This window comes from Bos grunniens, chromosome 18 (assembly GCF_055505025.1).
Source record: "Bos grunniens cultivar Pamir isolate PY7600 chromosome 18, Bosgru_T2T1.0, whole genome shotgun sequence".
NCBI classification, from domain to species: domain Eukaryota; kingdom Metazoa; phylum Chordata; class Mammalia; order Artiodactyla; family Bovidae; genus Bos; species Bos grunniens.
The window spans coordinates 21,659,845-21,665,580 of record NC_141182.1 but is presented as its reverse complement, the minus strand read 5'-3'; the positions used below and the strand labels follow the sequence as shown (position 1 = coordinate 21,665,580).

General features: G+C 44.1%; 1 long non-coding RNA gene across 1 annotated transcript; it reads left to right on the top strand.

Moving 5' to 3' along the window:
• The first annotated feature begins 244 nt into the window (after positions 1 to 244).
• On the top strand, positions 245 to 5,245 carry LOC147353213 (uncharacterized). Its single transcript, XR_015145003.1, has 2 exons — positions 245 to 950; positions 1,898 to 5,245. It is a non-coding gene; the product is annotated as an uncharacterized LOC147353213 (long non-coding RNA).
• The last annotated feature ends 491 nt before the right edge of the window (positions 5,246 to 5,736 follow it).

Sequence of the window (5,736 nt, the reverse complement as noted above, 5' to 3'; positions counted from 1 at the left end):
ATCTTACATGTCAGTTATACTGCAATAAAAAAATAACAACAGGAAACACTTGTATCACTCTTACTGCGTCCAGGCGTTGTTCCAAATGCTTCACACATAGGACTTGCTTAATCCTTTCAATCACTCCATCCTCTTTCTGCATATTGAAACACAGAGGAGTAAGTAATTTACCCCAGGTCTCTCAGCTTTCCCAGACAGGGCTGGAACATGTACTAGGCAGTTTGGTTCCAGAGGGTGAGACTTGGAGAACTCCTTTGAGAATTGCGGTGATCCTCTTGGACCCTCAGAATTGGTATAAAGATTATTTTAAAGTGAAAACATTTGAGCACAGAGGTGCAGAAATGAACGCTGTGTAAATTTCCTTTAGCTGCCTGAATCAGAGCCATTACAAAATACAGCTGCCATTAAACCTCCTCCTCGGCAGTTTCCTGTGAATTTAACTGCCAAGAAGAGGGTCTGTCCATTCTCATTAGCATCAAAAAGCCCAACAGAACCTTTCATATTCTCCCACTGAAGCCTTAACCCACCGCTCTTTGTTAAATTGGTTTATATACACATTCCTGGAGAAGGAAATGGCAACCCACTCCAGTATTCTTGCCTGGGAAACCCTATGGACAGAGGAGTCTGGTGGGCTAGTCCACAGGGTCATAAAAGAGTCAGACACAACTGAGCAGGCATGCACACAAGTCTATACCTTTCCTTTGGGTTATTTCAAGAGTTTTCCGTGATTGGGAGCTCCCACAAGCTTGTGTGAAAATTAACGTTCTGTTTTCTCTTGTTAATCTGATTTTTTTCTTTTTCTCATTTAAATTATCAGGCCCCAACTATTGGACAGAGGCTGGAAAAGTTTTCTTCCCATGACTTTTGGCAGTAAAGATGGGATGGTTGGGACTCTCCACTCTCAGGGGACTGCTGCTGAGATCCCCGGACCTTTGACCATGCCAGCGAAGGTAAACTTTATTTTACCAGTTAGGATCCTGGGTCTCCGCCAGACTCTGGCCAAGCAAGGACAGTAAGAGCCTCTCTCTGCCTTTCTGAAAAAGATTTTCCAAATTTTTGATTTACAGAAGGAAATTTTTGGTTAAAGCCAGTTCTTTGCTGTTTTTAAACAAGGGAGGAACAGCCAAAAAAAAATCACCCAAGGCAAGATTAAAGGGACCAGGGAAACTTATCAAGATTAGGAGACTGGCCACCTGGGAGATGAGATGAAGGGACTGCCAACCCTGCTCACAGCCTGATTTTGTCCGAGACCCCAGCTTTGAACCACTGTTCTCAAACCCTTCATCAAATTCTCTAGGGTGGAGACCACCTGAGACAGGATTAAGGGAGTGCAGGCCCTGCACACACCCTGATCTTGAGAGGAACCCCACCCTTAAATTGTTCCTATAAAGAGTGTTAGTCCCTTAGTCGTGTCTGACTCTGCAAACCCCCCCGGACCGTAGCCCCCCAGTTTCCTCTATCCATGGAATTCTCCAGGCAAGAGCAGTGGACTGCGTTGCCATTCCCTTCTCCAGTGGATCTTCTTGACTCAGGGACTGAAGCTGGGTCTCCTACATTGCAGGCAGATTTTTTTACTGTCTGAGCCACCAGGGAAGCCCCTTGCTATAAAACTCCTTATCAAATCCTCCTGGGTTGGGACTTATGCTTTCTGGGGGACAGGCACCCACCATGTCCCCCTTTACCTGGGAAAGCAATAAAGCCATTCTTTTCTACGTCATTCCCTCCCAGTCTGCTCCTCCCATCCCTGAGTTCTTTGGATATTGGGACTTTTGTTACAGGCAGCTGTTCTGTCTGTCTTTTGTGCTACTGTTTTGTCTTGTGGTAGCTAAAAGTGTTGTTTCCTGAGAACCTGGTTTTGGTAACTGAAAAGTTTACTCTGGTTTTCTACTTGCTTAAGGTGTTGGAGAAGCCGCTTGAGAGTCCCTTGGACTGCAAGGAGATCCAACCAGTCCATTCTGAAGGAGATCAGCCCTGGGATTTCTTTAGAAGGAATGATGCTGAAGCTGAAACTCCAGTACTTTGGCCACCTCATTCGAAGAGTTGACTCATTGGAAAAGACTCTGATGCTGGGAGGGATTGGGAGCAGGAGAAGGGGACGACAGAGGATGAGATGGCTGGATGGCATTACTGACTCGATGGATGTGAGTCTGAGTGAATTCCAGGAGATGGTGATGGACAGGGAGGCGTGGTGTGCTGCGATTCATGGGGTCACAAAGAGTCGGACATGACTGAACGACTGAACTGAACTGAACTGATCTGAAGGGTAGAAATGGGGCTTCCCAGGTGGCGCTAGAGATAAAAAGCCCACCTGCCAATGCAGGAGACTTAAGAGTAGCAGATTTGATCTCTGGGTTGGGAAGATCCCCTGGAGAAGGCAATGGCAACCCACCCCAGTATTCTTGCTTGGGAAATCCCATGGACAGAGGAGCCTGGTGGGCTACAGTCCATGGGGCCGAAAGGAGTCGGACACGACTGAAATATGGGTAGTCTGGGTACCACATCTGAAGTGGGGTTCTACTGACCATTAGCAACTCTCAGGGAATTCATCGAAATTTAAATCTTGAAAGGTCTCATCCTGTAAGGACTCTTGTCTCTCTCGCCACTGCCTCTGTTCATCGCTATGGCAATGAGATGCTTCCTTCCTTCCTCCTTGGCTATCTTTGGGTATGAGGGTTGCACCTGCTGTGCCCTCTTTGATTTTTGGCCCTGTGAAGTAAAAAAACGTGAAGAAAGCGAAAAGTCGCTAAGTTGTGTCCAACTCTTTGCGACCCCACGGACTGTAGCCCACCAGGCTCCTCTGTCCATGGAGATTCTCCAGGCAAGAATGCTGGAGTGGGTTGCCATGCCCTCCTCCAGGGGATCTTCTCACCCCAGGGACTGAACCCAGGTCTTGTGTACTGCAGGCAGATTCTTTACCATCTGACCCACCAGGGAAGATACTTATGTTTGAGTCATAGTTGAAATGAGTATACTTACTGAAGCTGAGTTACAATCTAACATCTTTGTTTGGAAGATACCTCTTGGGCTCGAAGTTCTCCTTTCTGGCTTTGGTTTCAAGGCCTCTCTATTCTCCCTACTTGATCCTGTTCCTCTCATGGGAACTTTTCAGTAGACTAAATTCCTTTTCTCTCAAACCCCACTGACTCTATGTTCTGCCACCATGGCACTAACTCTGCCTGCCTCCTTTCTTCTCAGTGTGACTTTTCTAAGGATAATAACGCCTTTGGGAAAACATAAATCCACCAAGCTGGATTTTCTATCTTTCCATTTTAGCCCTTCAACTCCCTATAGTCACTGGAACTTCAGGTAACCCTTGGTCCTCCTCAGGGGCTCTCAAGGGATTCTTAAAAGCAACCACATGAGGCTGAGAAAAAACAAACAGACTAACGGCAAACAAAATTTAGTCCATAACCTCTTTAAGGTTATATTAATATATCAAGAAAAAAGGAAGAAATCTTAAAAATCTCCTCTACAAATATTGGACAAAGCTTTAACCCCCATATTGAGGAGGTGACAGCTTGTTCCAGAAGCACAGTTCAGATAAAAATATAAAGTGGAGGAAAGACGAGGACCAACGTTTGTATGCAAACGTGTGACATTTGTGTTATTGTATGTCGTAGTCAGTTTGGGCTGCTTTAACAAGATTATGACCAACCTAGATAGCATATTGAAAAGCAGAGACATTACTTTGCCAACAAAGGTCCGTCTAGTCAAGGCTATGGTTTTTCCAGTGGTCATGTATGGATGTGAGAGTTGGACTGTGAAGAAAGCTGAGCGCCAAAGAATTGATGCTTTTGAACTGTGGTGTTGGAGAAGACTTGAGAGTCCCTTGGACTGCAAGGAGATCCAACCAGTCCATTCTGAAGGAGATCAGCCCTGGGTGTTCTTTGGAAGGAATGATGCTAAAGTTGAAACTCCAGTACTTTGGCCACCTCATGCGAAGAGTTGACTCATTGGAAAAGACTCTGATGCTGGGAGGGATTGGGGGCAGGAGGAGAAGGGGACAGCAGAGGATGAGATGGCTGGATGGCATCACCGACTCGATGGACGTGAGTCTGAGTGAACTCCGGGAGATGGTGATGGACAGGGAGGCCTGGCATGCTGCAATTCATGGGGTCGCAGAGAGTCAGATATGACTGAGCGACTGAACTGAACTGAACAAGATATCATAAATTGGGAGGGTTACACAGCAAATATTTATTTTGTACAGTTTCAGAGGCTGGAAGTCTAAGATCAGGATACATGTGTTCTGGGATTGTGGTAAAAGGTCATTTTCTGGCTTGTGGGAGTCTCCCTGTATTTTCACATGAGAAAGAAAGAGGAAGGAAATAGAGAAAGAAAGAGTGAAAGAAAAAAAAAGAGAAAGAGTGGGAACTCCCTGGTGGTCCAATGGTTAGGACTCCAAGTTTTCTCTGCTGAGGGCCTGGGTTCAATCCCTGGTTGGAGAACTAGGATCCCGCAAGCCAGGTGGCACTGGTTAAAAAAGAGAGCGAGTCAGAGGCGTAAGAGAGCACTTTCTCCTGCTTCTTCTTCTTTTTTTTTTTTTTTTAATTATTTTATGTATTTATTTGGCTACATTGGGTCTTAGTCACAATGCACAGGCTAACTTGCCCCACACTATGTGGGATCTTAGTTCTCTAACCAGGGTTGAAACCCATATCCCCTGCATTGGAAGGGGGATACTTAGCCACTGGATCATCAGGGAAGTCCCTTTGCCTTATTTTTTTTAATTAAAAAAAAGTTTTCTTTTTAAGTTTTTTATTGGAGGAGAGAGTAACGTGGAAACTTATATTACCATATGTAAAATAGATAGCCAGTGGGAATTTGGTGTATGACTCAGGTAACTTAAACAGGAGCTCTGTATCAACTTGAGGGATGGGATGGGAAGGGAGATGGGAGGGAGGTTCAGAGGGAGGGGACATATGTATACCTATGGCTGATTCATGTTGATGTGTGCCAGAAAACAACACAATTCTGTAAAGTGATTATTAATTAAAAGATAAATAAAAAAGATAATTACAATATTGTGCTGACTTCTGCTATACATCAACATGAATCAGTCATAGGATCTAAAGCCTATTGTACAGAGTGAAGTAAGTCAGAAAGAGAAAGACAAATATTGTACATTAGAGCATGTATATGGAATCTAGAAAGATGGTATTGATGAAACTATTTGCAGGGCAGCAATGGAGTTGACCTGACTTCTTCTTTTTACATAGAGAATAAACATACTCGGACCTGTTAATGAACATGTTCTTTTGCCACGTTGGGAAACTGTACTATAAGGAAGCATATGGCTCTAGAAATTGTGAGATGGTGTATTCATACTTTTGCTTATCAACTACTGAATGCTGGTATATCACCATTGTTTATTTCCTAGGTGTTTTTTTTTTTTGGCTGATCACTGGATTTCATTAGGATGAAATTCCTGATAATTACGTAGGAGCTACTTGCCTAGGCTGATCACTGGATTTTATTAAGATGAAATCACTGATAATTACGTAGAAGCTACTTGCCTAGGCTGATCACTGGATTTCATTAAAATGAAATCACTGATAATTACATAGAAGCTACTTGCCTAAGCCCAAATCTTTGAGATTCACATGAACTTGATTACACAATGAACGATATGTTCAAAACCATAAGGAAATACCCGATGCCCAGGTGACGAAGGCTGGGGTGAACGAACCTGCACACTTATTTCAAGCTGTTAACCAATTTGTGGGTCATACAGTG